Here is a 17,854-nt window from a genome sequence, read left to right as displayed (position 1 = left end):
TGGTCTTAAAGCAAGATATGTCAGGTTTAAGGACCTGCACTATTTTACAATTCACAAACCTCTCAGAATTTCAAATCAAACATAAAGAAGCTTGATATAGAATCCTAAAGGAATTCAGTTTTTCAGGGATTCCTATGTACTGGTATGCGCTTAGCTTACAGTCTCACACTACTGTCTTCAAGATAGATTAGAACAAATTTATTAAATAGGTGAAACCCTAAGATTACCAAAACCTAGTTAATAAACACACAGTGCTTTTAGGTGTACTGGCATAGGAGCTACTGACACGGGTGCAGGAAATTAAACTTAGCTCCTCTGAAAGAGCAAGACATACTCATTTAAAAAAAATGGATATTTTCTTTACTTACATTTCAAATGTTATCCCCTTTCCTGGGTTCCCCCTCTCCTGTAAACCACCTATCTCATTCTCCCTCCCCTTGCTTCTATGAGGATGTTTCTACACCCACCCACCTACTCCCACCTCCCTGCCCTTGATTCCACTACACTGGGGCATCTATCATAGGACCAAGGACCTCTCCTCCCATTAATGCATGACAAGGCAATTTTCTGCTACATAGGCAACAAAACATACTCTTAACTGTGGAGCTGATTCTTTAGAACTAAAGGAGGAACCCTGGGTAGCCTCAAACTCATGACCCTCCTGCCTTCACTTCTCCAACATATCCTACTGGCAGATAGCACAAAGCAGCTATTTTACACCTACATGATTGATTGAACATAGAATAGTAGAGCCTTTTCCCCTACTTCTAGTGTCTTTGGGACAAGACCTTACTCTTCATGCTCTCAAAACATAAACCAAGCCAGCCACAAACCCTTTGACCTGTCCTGCTTGCAAGATTTGCCATGGCAATGGTGGCACAAGCTTGTGAAATTATCCAAACAATATCTGGTATGACTTAAGACCCACTCCACAAGAACCCACACCCAACACTGCTTGGTGGACTAATAACCTGAGACTTAATAGGTCAAGAACCTAGGGTAAAACCAAATAATGCTGGTTAAAAAAAGAAGAAAATGTAGTGATAAAATACCTCCTATTGTTATTCTGCTATATCAGTGCCTTGTTCAGCTATCATCAGAGAAGTTTCCTCCTACAGCAAATGGGAACAGATATAGAGATGCACAAGAGATATAGACATTACAAGAGACTGAGAGGCCTCAGAACACTCAGTCTGCAAATGGGATATCTCTATCAAATCCTTTCACTCAGAGCTCAGGAAACCCCAAGAAAGAAGAGTCAGAGAGAGTGTAAGACCCAGAGGACATCAAAACAAACAAACAAAAACAAAAGCAAAAACAACAACAAAAAATACAAGTCCTGTGTTTGCCAGGCACTGGCATAGCCACAAGACACAGCTATACCAGGGTCCTTTCAGCAAAATCTTGCTGGTGTATGCAATGGTGTCAGGATTTTGAGGACGATTATGGGATAGATCCCTGGGTGTGGCAGTCTCTAGATGGTCCATCCTTTCATCTCAGCTCCAAGTTTTGTCTCTGTAACTCCTTCCATGGGTGTTTTGTTCCCAGTTCTAAGAAGGGGCAAAGTGTCCACACTTTGGTCTTTGTTCTTCTTGAGTTTCATGTGTTTTGCAAATTGTATGGAAGACAGTGCTCCTAGTGGAGGAGCTAGAGAAAGTACCCAAGGAGCTAAAGGGGTCTGCAACCCTATAGGTGGAACAACAATATGAACTAACTGAGAGCCTGTGTTTCTAGCTGCATATGTAGCAGAAGATGGCCTAGTCGGCCATCGTTGGGAAGAGAGGCCCCTTGGTCTTGCAAACTTTATATGCCTCAGTACAGGGGAACGCCAGGGCCAAGAAGTGGGAGTGGGTTGGTAGGGGAGTGGGAGTGGGAAGGTATGTGGGACTTTTGGGATAGCATTTGAAACGTAAATTAAGAAAATACCTAATTAAAAATGAGGAAAAAATACAAGTCCTCTAAATCAACATGAGCAACACTCTAACTCAGAAAACCTGTAGCACTATGCACAGCACTGCAAGGGGCTGAGTCAGGTCCTCTGCATATACATTATGGATTCCAATTCCAGTTTAGAGCTTTAAGGGGATTACTGAGCACACACACATGTGGAGCACTCATTCTTGTGCTTTCTCTTGAGCTCTTTTCCTTCTGTTTGCTTCTCCTGTCCAACTTTGATGTTTTAGTTTTTGTTTAATTTTATTTTGATGTATTTGAGTGAATAAATAAATGACTAAAAACCTGACTCTGGTAAAGGCTAACAATTGAACTGTCATTCATACTTGCTGGAAGAGGGAAAATCAGTTTTCTTTAAGAGCATCACTGCACATTCCAGGGCAGGTCTCATATTCAGGAGCAGTTGAGTAACATGTATTTGACTCAACAGATTTTGTGTGTTTTAATTTGGTTACAAATTGATGGGTCTTTTGTTGTTACTCATTTATATTTTTAATTTGGGGGAGTGGAAGTTTTATTTTGTTTTCTTGGCTTGAGGGAAGTGTTGTTGTATTTGGTTTTTGTTTATTTGTTGAGAAAGAACATAAAATTGGGTACATAGGGAGAGAGACAAGATACAGAAGAGCTTAGGGGAGGTGAAGGATAAAAGAATGGCTACTCTGGTTTTTATATTGCTCAGTTAGGTTGTGTTTATATTCTTTTCCTACCTTCATCTTGTTTTATTCTTCCTACTATTTCTTTTTCCAAATTATGGAAATGAAGAGATGAATATTGCCAATTGATTATACTTCATTTTCATGGTAGTCCTATCTATCAGCTGTGCATGTTTCCTAGTTAGTATTATAAACTAGGCCATCCAGGAGGTTGTGCTTAATTTTTGACAAAGGTGGTCTAAAGGTATTAATATATAGCTACAGCATCAGTTCGAGTGACACCAACAGCATCTCAAAATTACTAAAACCCAGTTCCACTTGAATATTGAAATACTTCAACTGAAACATGTGTGTGTGTGTGTGTGTGTGTGTGTGTGTGTGTGTGTGTGTGTGTGTATGCAGTTTCTGTGCATGTTTTTGTTTGCTTGTTGAATGTTTACATGAATTGTATTCCATTTCAGCTGACAAAGTTTTTGCAGTAAACAGCCACTAAGAAAACAATAGTACTAGGCTTAGGGTGAAGTGAAAATTCCTTTCCAGTGTTTGGTCAAGAAAGTCAGAGACTCCCAAAACAATGTAGGCTACCCTTGTTGTCCTTGGTTGCCTCCCAAAGATAGAAAGAAAGTGAGTCCTTATTGCTGAAGACACCAGGTACTTTGAACACAGGACTTAGAAGAACTGGATCTGATCTGAAAGCCTTCTCTCTGAGGAGTAGGTTTCATAGTACCAGGAAGTGCTTACTGTTGTTGCAAAGATCAGGAAGCACCAAGAGTGCTACACACCTGTGAAGCGTTTGAACTGGAATAATGACCACATTACAAGATATCACTAAAGATGAAGCAGTAGCACTCCTATTTTAGTGGTAACTAACAGCTGTATAATGAGGCTAGCTCAACAAGAGGCAAACTTTGCCTCTTGCTGGAAGTGTGTCCAACTCCCCAGGGACAGAGTGATCTTAGATCTTAGGGGAGCACTTGGATAAAGTCTCATAATTCCTAACTGCATTCTACATACTTACTCTTAAACTCACAGATAATTGTAGCTTATCTACACTTATCAGCCCTTATCAGGGAAACTTACTTTTACAACAGAGGGCACTATAGAAAAAACACAACTGAGCAAAACACAGAACTGGTTCTGTGGTAGGCAATTCCAGTGGGTATATCTAAAACAGAGATCCTGCTTGGTTCCAGGACTCCTCCAAAAGTAGTCTGCACAGGTGAGAGTGTGCACTACAGAAGTTAACAGCTTCCAGGACAGGCAGGAGCCACAGAGCTTCTGAGGCAGCACCCTTTTGGGGCTCCAGACATCCGACTACCTTCCCAGCCAGAGGACAGGTGTCCACCCAGCCCAGGAGGCTTTTGCCTCAGGACCGGCAGAAGCCATCTTGGTTCTAGGACTCTGCCGAAAGTAGTCTTCACAGGTGAGAGTGTGGACTACAGAAGGTAACAGCTTCTGTGACAGGCCAAAGAAACACAGCTTCTGGGAAAGGTCCTGTTTTGGGCCTTCATATTCAGCCAGGAGGGAGGTCAGAACGACAGATATCTGTGCACCTTCCCTGTAAGAGGAGAGCTTGCCTGCAGAGAGTGCTCTGACCAATGAAACTCAGAGGAGAGATCTAGTCTCCCAGGTCTGCTGATAGAGGGTAACAGAATCACCAGAGGAACAATCGTTAAACAGAGACAACTATAACAACTAATTCCAGAGATTACCAGATGGCAAAAGGTAAATGTAAGAATCTTACTAACAGAAACCAAGACCACTCACGATCATCAGAACCCAGCACTCCCACTTTGCCCAGTCCAGGGCACCCCACCACACCGAAAAGCTAGACCCGGATTTAAAAGCATATCTCATGACAATGGTAGAGGACATCAAGAAGGATTTTAATAACTCACTTAAAGAAATAAATACAGGAGAAAACTGCTAAACAGGTAGAAGACATTAAAGAGGAAGCACAAAAATCCCTTAAAGAATTGCAGGAAAACACAACCAAATAGGTGATGGAATTGAATAAAACCATCCAAGACCTAAAAAGGGAAGTAGGCACAATAAAGAAAACCCAAAGTGAGGCAATGCTGGAGATAGAAACCCTAAGAAAGAAATCTGGAAACATAGATGCGAGCATCAGCAACAGAATACAAGAGATGAAAGAGAGAATCTCAGGTGGAGAAGATTCCAAAGAGAACATCAGCACAACAATCAAAGAAAATGCAAAATGCAAAAAGATCCTAACTCAAAGCATCCAGGAAATCCAGGACATAATGAGAAGACCAAACCTATGGATAATAGGAGTAGATGAGAATGAAGATTTTCAACTCAAAGGACTGGCAAATATCTTCAACAAAATTATAGAAGAAAATTTCCCAAACCTATAGAAAGAGATGCCCATGAACATACAAGAAGCCTACAAAACTGCAAATAGACTGAACTAGAAAAGAAATTCCTCCTGACACAAAATAATCAGAACAACAAATGCACTAAATAAAGATAGAATACTAAAAGCAGTAAGGGAAAAAGGTCAAGTAAGATATAAATACCCATTCATGATAAAAGTCTTGGGAAGATGAGGAATTCAAGGCCCATACCTAACCATGATAAAAGCAATCTACAGCAAACCAGTAGCCAACATCAAAGTAAATGTGAGAATCTGGAAGCAATGCCACTAAAATCAGGGAATAGACAAGGCTGTCTACTCTCTCCCTACCTATTCAACATTGTACTTGAAGTCCTAGCCAGAGCAATTAGACAACAAAAGGAGATCAATGGGATACAAAATGGAAAGGAACAAGTCAAAATATCACTTTTTGCAGATGATATGATAGTATATATAAATGACCCAAAAAATTCCATCAGAGAATTCCTAAGCCTGATAAACAGCATCAGTGAAGTAGCTGGATATAAAATTAACTCAAAGAAGTCAATGGCCTTTCTGTACACAAAGGATAAACAGGCTGAGAAAGAAATTAGGGAAACAACACCCTTCTCAATAGTCACAAATAATATAAAATACCTTGAAGTGACTCTAACTAATGAAGTGAAAGATCTGTATGATAAGAATATAAAGTCTCTATAGAAAGAAATTAAAGAAGATCTCAGAAGATGGAAAGATCTCCCATGCTCATGGATTGGCAGGATCAACATTGTAAAAATGGCTATCTTGCCAAAAGCAATCTACAGATTCAATGCAATCCCCATCAAAATTCCAACTCAATTTTTCAACGAATTAGAAAGGGCAATCGGCAGATTCATCTGGAATAACAAAAAACCTAGGATAGCAAAAAGTCTTCTCAAGGCTAAAAGAACCTCGGGTGGAATCACCATGCCTGACCTAAAGCTGTACTACAGAGCAATTGTGATAAAAACTGCATGGTACTGGCATAGCGACAGACAAGTAGACCAATGGAATAGAATTGAAGACCCAGAGATGAGCCCACACACCTATGGTCACTTGATCTTTGACAAGGGAGTTAAAACCATCCAGTGGAAATAAGACAGCATTTTCCACAAATGGTACTGGCACAACTGGCGGTTATCATGTAGAGGAATGCGAATTCATCCATTCCTATCTCCTTGTACTAAGGTCAAATCTAAGTGGTTCAAGGAACTCCACCTAAAACCAGAGACACTGAAACTTATATAGGAGAAAGTAGGGAAAAGCCTTGAAGATATGGGTACAGGGGAAAAGTTCCTGAATAGAACAGCAATGGCTTGTGCTGTAAGATCAAGAATTGATAAATGGGACCTCATAAAGTTGCAAAGCTTCTGCAAGGCAAAAGACACTGTCACAAGACAAAAAGACCACCAACAGATTGGGAAAGGATCTTTACCTATCCTAAATCAGATAGGTGACCAATATCCAATAAATATAAAGAACTCAAGAAGGTGGACTCCAGAAAATCAAATAAGCCCATTAAAAATGGGGCTCAGAGCTGAACAAAGAATTCTCACCTGAGGAATACCGAATGGCAGAGAAGCACCTGAAAAAATGTTCAGCATTCTTAATCATCAGGGAAATGCAAATCAAATCAACCCTCAGATTCCACCTCACACCAGTCAGAATGGCTAAGATCAAAAATTCAGGTGACAGCAGATGCTGGCTAGGATGTGGAGAAAGAGGAACACTCCTCCATTGTTGGTGGGATTGCAAGCTTGTACAACCACTCTGGAAATAAGTCTGGCATTTCTCAGAAAATTGGACATAGTACTACTGGAGGATCCTGCAATACCTCTCCTGGGCATACATCCAGAAGATGTCCCAACTGATAAGAAGGACATATGCTCCACTATGTTCATAGCAGCCTTATTTATAATAGCCAGAAGCTGGAAAGAACCCAGATGCCCCTCAACAGAGGAATGGATACAGAAAATGTGGTACATTTACACAATGAAGTACTACTCAGCTATTAAAAAGAATGAATTTATGAAATTCCTAGGCAAATGGATGGACCTGGAGGGCATCATCCTGAGTGAGGTAACCCAATCACAAAGGAACTCACAAAATATGTACTCACTGATAAGTGTATATTAGCCCAGAATCTTAGGATACCCAAGATATAAGATACAATTTGCTAAACGCATGAAACTCAAGAAGAACGAAGACCAACGTGTGGACACTTTGCCCCTTCTTAGAATTGGGAACAAAACACCTATGGAATGAGTTACAGAGACAAAGTTTGGAGCTGAGATGAAAGGATGGAGCATCTAGAGACTGCCATATCCGGGGATCCATCCCATAATCAGCTTCCAAATGCTGACACCATTGCACTCACTAGCAAGATTTTGCTGAAAGGACCCAGATATAGCTCTCTCTTGTGAGATTATGCAGGGGCCTAGTAAACACAGAATTGGATGCTCACAGTCAGCTATTGGATGGATCACAGGCCCCTCAATGGAGGAGCTAGAGAAAGGACCCAAGGAGCTAAAGGGATTTGCCACCCTATAGGTGGAACAACACTATGAACTAACCAGTACTCTGGAGCTCTTGGCCCTAGCTGCATATGTATCAAAAGATGGCCTAGCAGACCATCACTATAAAGAGAGGCCCATTGGACTTGCAAACTTTATATGCCCCTGTACTGGGGTATGCCAGTGCCAAAAATTGGGAGTTGGGGGGAGGGTATGGGGGACTTTTGGGATAGCATTGGAAATGTAAATGAGGAAAGTACCTAATAAAAATATTTAAAAAAATAAAAAATAAGTAGTAAAAAGGACACAGCATTTTAAAAAAAAATAATAAAACAGAGCCCCTATAACCTAAGGCTCAGGGAAAACCGTGAAAGCGGAGAAGAAAAGATTGTAATAGGAAGAAGACCAAGGTTTGTGCTGTGAGATGGTTTCTCCTAGAAATGACAGTAAAACTATGCCCATGACATCTCAATGATACAGGCACCTAAACAAAACCTGAACAATGACATCAATGACTATTTATGTGAGAGAGTCTAATGGGGTCCCATTACCTGACAAAGACTAGCAGGAAACTAAGGACTGCTGAGAGAAGAACTAGCTCTCCTTGGAAATGTCTCCCCACACCTATTGTTATCTAATGCCAAGGGATCAGGTCTAAAATCACATATATACAATCAATACAAAACAGATTAGAACTAGAGATTTTCTGGATGTGTGATGCAGACTCACATTTTGTTGTGTTAAGACAGACTCATGTGGTATTTTCGCTGAGGAAAGGCCCATGGAAGGACACATGATGTTTGTAGGGGGTATAAATAGCACTCAGTGGACAGTGCAGGTGCACTTGCATAGATAGCCTTCTAAAGCTTCCTTGGTCTGCTGTCTTTCTCTTAGATGATCTTCACTTTGTTGAGAGAGGAATGGCAGAGAATTCTGATGTTGAGTTGGTCTTGGCCATTCTAGCTGACTCTACTCATGCCAACTAGGCAAAGGACTGACAGTTTTTGCTAGATAGTGCCACTGCTGCTGATTTGTGTTTGCTATCCTGACACTACTGAACTGGATTCTGGCATTCTGACAAACAGAGATTGGAATCAAACCCCAGGAGCTACTTTGAAACAAGTCCACATCCCTTTGTCCTATTTACCATCTTTTCTCTCCTACTTTTGTATGGTGGCTAGAAGTGTGTGTGTGGGGGGGGGAGGGTAATCAACGCATTTGAAATCCTTTATTAAAAGTATGTTTTGGAAAAAAACATAAGCCTAAATAGTCTAGGAAGGATGTATTTACATATTTATACAAATGTATATATATTTCTCTATCTTGCTCTACCAGAAAAATTACCAACATCTTTTGTACTCAGTAAACCCCATTAACAACCCTGGGCCAGCCTTATGATATGAGTGGACAACCTTCTGACAAAGGATGACAAACAGCCCATTATCTGACAAGAGGCCATTGCCACAGGATGAAGGTCCTACTTGGACAAAGATTTCCAAATTTATCATTATATGGATGATATCTTGGAGTGGGGAGATTCTTCTCCCTCTGTCTTTCAATGTAAGGATCAATTAACACCTTCCCTATTCTCCCTAGGATTTATAGTAACTCTTCACAAAAAACAGCTTACTTGGTCCAGGAAATTTTTGGAAATGGAAATTTCCCTAACCTCAGTATATCCTCTTATACCCACTCTTTCTCTCCCTCAAACTCTCACAATCCTCCAAAGCTCTTTTGGAAAATCTTAATTGTCTTTGATCATGGTTTTTTCTCCTCACCAATAACCTACAGGCCCTCTTTGATCTCCTAAAAGGGGATAAAAACCCAAGGAAGCTATAGGAACAGGGTTTGCCTTGCAAAAGGGTTCGAGAAGCCATTAGAAATCCCAATATATCCAGGCTTTCTTGGCTTTGGTTACTTTTTTGCCTGCTTCCTCTATCAGTAACCAGGAGGGCATATATGCTTTCTCCAAGATAGTGACATATATGAGGGGCTGCTGCTATTGGAGATGCAGAGTAGAAATATCAGGATACACATATTCAAAGTAACAAACAAACCTCCAGAGATGCAGCACAGGAATAGTTCTAATGTTTTATTCCCAACAGTTTGCTAGATATCTCACTTCTGATTTAAACATTTCTCAACTACTTCTTCTGCTTCGGCAACCAGTCCTAGGCTACTGGAGTATTGTGGACCAGTAAATCAAAGTTGACCAGTAGACACCTTCTCCTGATTACAAAACATAGAATACATGGCTGACCTCCTTCCTCTCCATAACTACTCATCTGAACTCCTCCTACATATTGTTGGCAACTGCTCCCATTAACACCTTGCTTCATGAACCTGATGGGCCCTTAACACCTATGAAAGTTAGAAAACATTTCTCTTTTTAATCTATCCTCCCCATTTTGCCTCATAGGACCTTCTTCCTGTTCCATCCTTCATGTTCCTGTAGCATCACTGCCCCCAAGCCAATATGTTAACAGCCCTACCCCCACCCCTGCACTCTTCTTTACTAAAATAACATGAATCCCTGTGCTAACTCCCTCTTCCAAGGTTTTTGCACCTCTATAATGTTACTCCACAGATCGACCTGAAGATTCACTTGGTAGCTAGGAGATCAGAGAAAGGGATCTTCATCCTCCTGCTTGTTGGACTCTGCCTGGCAGTCTTAGTAGGAGCAGCAGAGAATGCTGAGGCATCCCTGGCACAGACACAACACCTGGTTTATGACTTTCAAAACAAGCTTGACCAGGCCTTGGTCTCTACCTTTTACAGCCTATAGTCCTTCCAATAGAAATTAACTTCCCTCACGAAGGTTGACATTCAAACCTGAAGAGCTCTCAACCTGCTGAAGGCTGAGCAATAGAGACCTGTAATTGTGATGTGGGAGGAATATTGTTTCTGGGTTAATATTGAATCTGGACTAGTAGAAGAGAATATATGGGTACTTACGGGTATTAAATGAGATCTTTGAGCCTGCTATGTTCCAAGTACCACACCAAGATACTCAAACCCTCTGATACTCTGTTTTCTCTTCTTAACCCCATACTGGAATTTGGGACCTTCCTCTTCCTGACCCTTATTTTATCCACCAATTTTATTTTATTTTATTATTTTATTTTGGCAAGTAAGCAACATTGCCAAAGTCACAACGAAGCAGGCTTTGGTTCAGTACCAAACGATTCCCAACCAAAAAGCTGATGATGACTGTGATGATACCTCCCCTTTATAAAACAAAAAGGGAGAGATGTGAGGTCAGAGGTGTTGGGGAGCTTTGGCGAGCAGGGCTGGAACTGCCCAAGCTTGTCAATGTGTATCAAACCTAGGGAAATCTCGTTTGCTCCCCCCAACTCCACCTGGTCCTGCATGTCCCAGTGCATGTAGCTCTATGTCCTAAATTTTGCCTCACAAGAGATAATATAGCTTGGTAGCCAGGTTAAACTCTCTCTTCCCTTATAAGGTAATGTCTAGCAGCACCCAGAATTCCTCTTCATGGAAATGAAGCATCCTCAGCACACTGGCCCTGGCCAAGGATGTACATTCACCCCAAAAGCTCCTACTCATCCCCCAAAGGTTTAAATAGCCTTTGCCACCACCTATCCTTGCATTAAATGAACTATCTCACTGAAGCCTGTCTCTCAAGAGTCTGTTTTCATGTCACTCAGTCGACACCTGAAACATCCATCCCCCAGGTGTTCCTGCCTTCCTTCCCTGCTCCGGTGCTACCTGTTGTGGCAGAAGTTTAGTCATGCCATAACAGGTGGAGAAATGGAGCCTAAGTAACAGTATTTAATGACAACTAAGGAAAATGAAGCTGGAATTTAGGAGGAAGTTACCATACAGATAAAAAGTATAGAGGGAAGAAAGAAAAGGGGGGAAATATGTAATTATATTTTAATGTTTAAAAATACAATCAAAACCAAATCCTTTTAGAGAATCAAATCTGAAAATAATCAAAACAGCAAGGTTTTTATGGAAAATTAGCCATATCCACAGTAAGAGAATTCAGTAGTAATGAAATTACAATGAAATACAGAGAAACATGTATAGATACAGATACAGATATATAAATATTTAATGAATTCAAAGATGGCACAAATACTTGAGTGAATTCAAGAATATAAATGGAACCAAAGTGAATTCAAGAATATAAATGGAACCAAATAAAGCAAGGAAGTCAGTATATGATAGGAAAGGGGAATTTAATAAAAAAGTGGAAATAGTAGACAGACTCTTCATCTTACTATCATTTCTACTGTTGACTGTGTTTTAAAAAAATACACATCCAGCCTCCAAAATACAGAGTGATGATTTTATGATATTTTACTATCCTATATCAGAATGTTATATTCCCTTTAAAACAAAACACACCATGTTAAAATTTTCAAGTAGAAACTTTTTTCTGACCATCAATATAAAGGTTCAACTTAAATTTCCTCCTCCTCCTCTTCCTCCTCCTGCTCCTCCTCCTCCATCTCTCTCTCTCTCCCCCTCCCTCCCTGTCCCCTCTCCTTGCCCCCTCTCATACACACAAACACAGACACACACTTTTTCCTCACATTTTTGTTTTACTTTCCTTGAAGTTGTTATTCAGCTACCAGTGTGACATGATAAGAAGAGAAAAAAAATTAGAAAATATAAAAAGTTTATTTTGGTTCAGTTGGAGGATTCAATCCCTGAGAAGTTGGGAGAAGTTGGCACCATTGTTTTTAGTTGTGAAGCAAGTCAAAAACATCATGCCAAGAAAAGTATCACAGGGTAAAATCTTTTACCTCACATGCTTGAAGAAGCAGATGACGAAAAAAAAAAAGAGTCTAGGGACAAAACACACCATTCAAAGGTATGACATTCATGACCTGATTCCTCCAGCAATGGCTTCCTAATAATATATCATCTAGTTATGAGGTCATTAACTATTTTCAGTGAAAATTAGCATACTTTATTATGATCTATTTATTTCACAGTAAGTAGTATTTATTATGAACACATCCTGCTGGAGACCATCTACTCATTAACCTTTGAGATCATTTTATATCCAAATCAAAACTGAAGCAATAGAGTAATTAAAATGGGATAGGACATTTCTTTAATTTTACTTTTCTATATTTTTTACTATATTCTCTCTTAAAGAATTTCAACTCTTAACTATCAAAAGTCTCATCAGTTTGATGCATTATGCTAATAGAAAAATGATGAAAAAAGAAATGCTGCCAAAGTTTTAAAATATTTATAATATTATTACCTATAGAAATAGTATTTTTCAATATGCTACATATTAAAAAATTCACCTATGAACTAGGATATAATATTTTCCCTCAAACTAATATACCTAAATGTTTTGAATGTTGATTTCATGAACTTCATTTTCCTCCTAAAGTAAAATATTTATTACTCTTAACAGCACTCTGAGTATTGCATTTCAATTCATTTGTCTTGGAAGAAAAAAAAAGAGCAAGAAAGTCATTTAAAGCCATTATTCAGAGGGATAGATGAGTTTGAAAGTAGATTTTTATTGCCCACTTGAACTTAATGGGTTCCAGCACACAGAATGAAATAGAGTTTACACTGTGTCATTTACATTGACATTAACTTGGTAAGACTCACAGGAGTCCTCCAATAACTTTGGTTGCCAAAATAAAAAATGATCTTTGGATTATATCTGTCCTGACTTTGATGGTTCCTAGATGAAAATTCAGCTTTTTTATGCTAATGAAACCTCATGGTCCTGACAGTAATGTTTCATCTGCACCTGATAGTGAAGTCTATGCCACTACTTCCAGAAAATCTTGACTTTTTATTCAGAACTAGTAGATGTGGGGCATGATTGGCCACTATTGAAATTCCTCACAAATTTTGTTATAACTTTCATTTTACTATAAAGACAAGTATTATGGGATTATGCAATTGTCAGCAATGAATAGATATTTGAAATATCTCTGTTTCACCATTATAAATATATGATAGTACCATAATTGTAAATACATACATATATATATATATGTGTGTGTGTGTTTGTGTGTGTGTGTATACATATACATATGAACATATACATATACATATATATTCTTTATTTTGAGTAAAATACCCTATTTGAGAACGCAAATGAATACATTGGATTTAACCTATTTTTTTAGTTCTATGAGAATTCCATACATTGTACTTTATTATATTCAACTCTTTTCTTTGTTTGCTTAGTGAGTTCTTTGTATTATATCTATCAACTTTAATTTGTGTTGTCCATGTATTATTGAATATATTCTCTTACAAAGAACATAGTGCATTTAGCAGGAACTAGACTTTTAATGAAACTCCTAATGACTTATTGCTATCTCAAAGATTAATATATTTTTCAATCATAATCAAAGTAGTTTCTGTTTTTAGTAGATAGTGATTAATCCAGAGCCTTATAACTGGTCAAGGTACAGAAAATATGACTTTAAAATCACCAGCCCTTACTGAGATATCTATATCTCTCCCTTTATTTAATAGCACTAAGGTCATTGTAGAAGAAGGAACTGGAAAGAGCTAGAAATTAAAAAAAAAAAGAACTATCTTCTGCATATACCAGGGTTACTACACATATGAATTCATAGTAGTTGTGGAAGCATGCACAAGACTAAGCCAGTTCAACTCTCAACTTATAGACTCTGCCTTGTAAAGGGAAGTTAAAAGAAGTGCTCCTATATTTTTCTGGAGATATTCTATCTTTTGCTTCCATGCCCTTCTTGCAAACATGGTCCTTGTATGGAGTACAAATATGCTAAAAATGAAATATAAAGTTGTTAAGTCAACAATATAGGGAACAAAGAGAAGCATCTAAAATCTAGAATGATGATTGTAGAGGAATTTTAATCCAACAACCTGGCTGTTCTGGTAAAGGGTCACATCCAAAAAGATCTAAGTCTGTGTGATCTGGCTGGAAATGTTTACTCTTATTCCCTCTAGTTGGAATATAGACACACTCTCAGTACATACCTTTAGTCCCAAACAATAAAGGTAAAGTTAGTTTGTAGAAGGAAGCCAGCATATTTGAAAGTGACAACTAATTGAGCAGCAAACAATGTGATGAATCAGAGAAAGATTTGGCAGAGTAAGAGAAAGTATGTGCCCTGAAAGAATGGACAGGAAAGAGAGCCTGCTTAAGAGCAGCACAGAGTGAGTCAGGTTCAAAGTGCAGTTCAGTGAATGCAGTTCTGTTGCATTCAGGTAATGCACTAGAATTTGTGTAATTCTATTCAGTTCTGTTCAGTTCATGCAATCAGTACTGTCAGTGCAGCTCAGGTCATGGAATTCAGAGGCAGTTTTTCCAAGCAGAACAATTCAGTGAGAATCTGAAAGAAGCCACTTTGAAACAATCATCTTGGGGAAGAGTTTGAGCCAGAACAGCTGAGTTGAACCATCCATCCAGAGTTAAGTAAAAAATAGGAAGGGTGAGCTTATTCAGCATTAAGCATCAGAGATGATAATTACATCTGAGATTAAAAGTTACTTTTAGAGATTATATTAGGAAATATGGGTATATCTTATTTATGAACTATCAATGAGGTACTGTGGAGGATAATACAATCTAATAAGGAGATTTTCTGTTACATATGTATAATTGATAAAATATGGGAAATAATTTTGGCAGAGAAAAATAAAACATCACCCCCAATATTGAACAAAAGTAATATTATTCAGATTAAAAAGTATAAAGGCACAGTATTAGACTTATAAGAAAAAGATCAGAAATAAAAAGGCTTATCAAATGTATACTTAGTAAAACAACTACAAAGTAAGAACACAGATCTATATACATTTCAGAGAATGATATAGAACAATAGTTCTTATAAAGAAAACAGACAGACAAGAGCCACACAATCATTGATTCTTCAATAGGTTTTATGGAAACAGAAGACATATTATAGTTAATCATAGAACATGAAAAAATTAGCCTAGGATCATTTTAACAGGCTGAAAAATAAACCCTATAAATCCTATAATCATATAAATATTTATCAGGTTTTCTAAAATCTGTATTTTAGCATCTCTGGAACAATTCAAGAATTATATTTAGATACACACACCAACAAATAAAAGGAGGACAAAGACAAAGATGACATTCACAAGTCCATTAGCTCAATAGAAAAATCTACATAGTTGAGAAGTAAAACAGCCCAGGGTGTCAGTATGTATGCATTTGTGTGTGTGGTGTGGTGGATGTGTGTCTCTTATAGAGTGATTACTATGTTTCTGTTCATAGAAACATGGAAAGGATATAATAGAGAAAATAACATTGAAATAATATTTAAAATTTGGGTTTCCCTGATGAGTAAGAACTTTGAATATTTCTTTAAGTGTTTCTTGCCCATTTCAGATTCCTCTGTTGAGAGTTATCTGTTTAGGTCTGTATCCCATTTTTAATTGGGTTATTTGGTGTGTTGGTGTATAACTCCTTGAATTCTTTATATATTTTGGATATTAGTCCTCTGTCAGATGTATGGTTGATGATGACCAGTTTCTAATCTGCTATCTTGTCCTAATGCTAGTGTCATTTGCCTTACAGAAGCTTTTCAGTTTCATGAGGTTCCATTTGTCAAGTGTTAATCTTACAGCCCAAGCTATTGGTGTTCTGTTCAGGAAGTTGCCTCCTGTATCAATGAGTTAAAGGCAATTCTCCATTTCCTGCTTTATTAAATTAGGCTTCTCTTGTTTTATGTTATTGTCTTTGATCTACTTGGACTTGATTTTGTGCAGGGTGATAGATATGGATCTATTTGAATTCTTCATGCCAACATCTAGTTAGACGAGCATCATTTGTTGAAAATGCTTTCTTTTTTCTTTTGCATGGTTTTGCCTTCTTTGTTAAAGATTAAGTGTCCATAGGGGTGCGTGTGTGTGTGTGTGTGTGTGTGTGTGTGTGTGTGTGTGTGTGTGTATTTCTGGATTTTTCATTTGATACCATTGATCAACCTGTCTATTTATACACAATGCCATGCTGGTTTTATCACTATTTCTCTTTAGTACATCTTGAGGAGGGATGGTGATATCTTCTGAAGTTCCTCTTTTTTTCAGGATTGTTTTGGCTATCCTGGTGGTTTTTCTTTTTCCATATGAAGTTGAAAATTGCTCTTTCAATGTTTTAAGGTTTAAGTGCTGTAAAGGATTGCATAGGAATTTTGATGGGAATTGCACTGAATCTGTAAATTGTTTTAGGTGAGATGGCCATTTTCACTATGCTAATCCTACAGATTCATGAGCACAAGAAAATTTTTCATCTTCTGGTATCTTCTTCAATTTCTTTGCACAACTTAAGTTCTTGTCATATAGATCTTTCACTTGTTTGGTTAGACTTATACCAAGATGTTTTTTTCCCCTGGTTATTGTAAAGCGTGTTGTTTCCCTAATTTTTCTCTTGGTCAATTTATCACTTGTATACAGAAAGGCTGTTGATTTATTGAGATAATTCTATATCTACCCACTTGGCTTAAAGTATTTATCAGCTGTAGCCATTCTCTGGTAGAGTTTTTGATATACCCTATGTATATAATCATTTGCAAATAGCTATGAGGGTAAATCAAGAAGGGGATAACATTTGAAAAGTAAATAAAATAATCAATAAAAAGTAAATAAAATAAATAAAAACAAAACAAAGACATGGTGAATTTTGCACTCAAACAGATGGAACTTGAGTTTATCATCTTCAATGATGTAACCCAGCTCCAAAGGACATGCATGGTATGTACTCAGTTATGAGTGGATATTCGTCATAAAATATATGATACCCATGCTACAGTCTACACACCCAAAGAAGCTAAACAAAAAGGAAGTTCTAAGCAAGGATACTTGAATGGGGAATAAAATAGTTGGAGCCACATGGAGGAAGAGAACTAGATGGAAAGGGGATGAATTGGAGAAAGGGGTGAGGGTTCAGGATTAGGTGTGAAGAGAGACCTGGGAGATGCCCAGACAACCTTGACAATGAATAGAATCTTCATCTTCAGGGCGTTGAGGTGAGGGGCATCTCAAGTACCTGCTAGAGACCTGGGATAGGGGAGGCTCCCAAGAATCTGTAGGGATGACTTTATCTGAGACTCACAGCAGTGGGGATGTGGCACCTGAAGAGGCTACTTTCTGTAGCTGAGCAGGAACCCCAGTGGAGCAATAGGGATACCAATCCAGCCACAAAACTTTCAACCCAAAATTTATCCTGCCTACAAAAAATGCAGGGACAGGGAATGGAGCAGAGACTGAGGGAATTGCCAAACAATAACCAACCCAACAAGAGACCCATCCCATGTGCAAGCACCAATCCCTGACACTATAAACAATACTCTGTTATGCTTGCAGATAGCAGT

Source organism: Mus musculus, chromosome 3, assembly GCF_000001635.26.
Source record: "Mus musculus strain C57BL/6J chromosome 3, GRCm38.p6 C57BL/6J".
Lineage (NCBI taxonomy): Eukaryota > Metazoa > Chordata > Mammalia > Rodentia > Muridae > Mus > Mus musculus.
Note: the sequence above shows the minus strand (reverse complement) of the source record.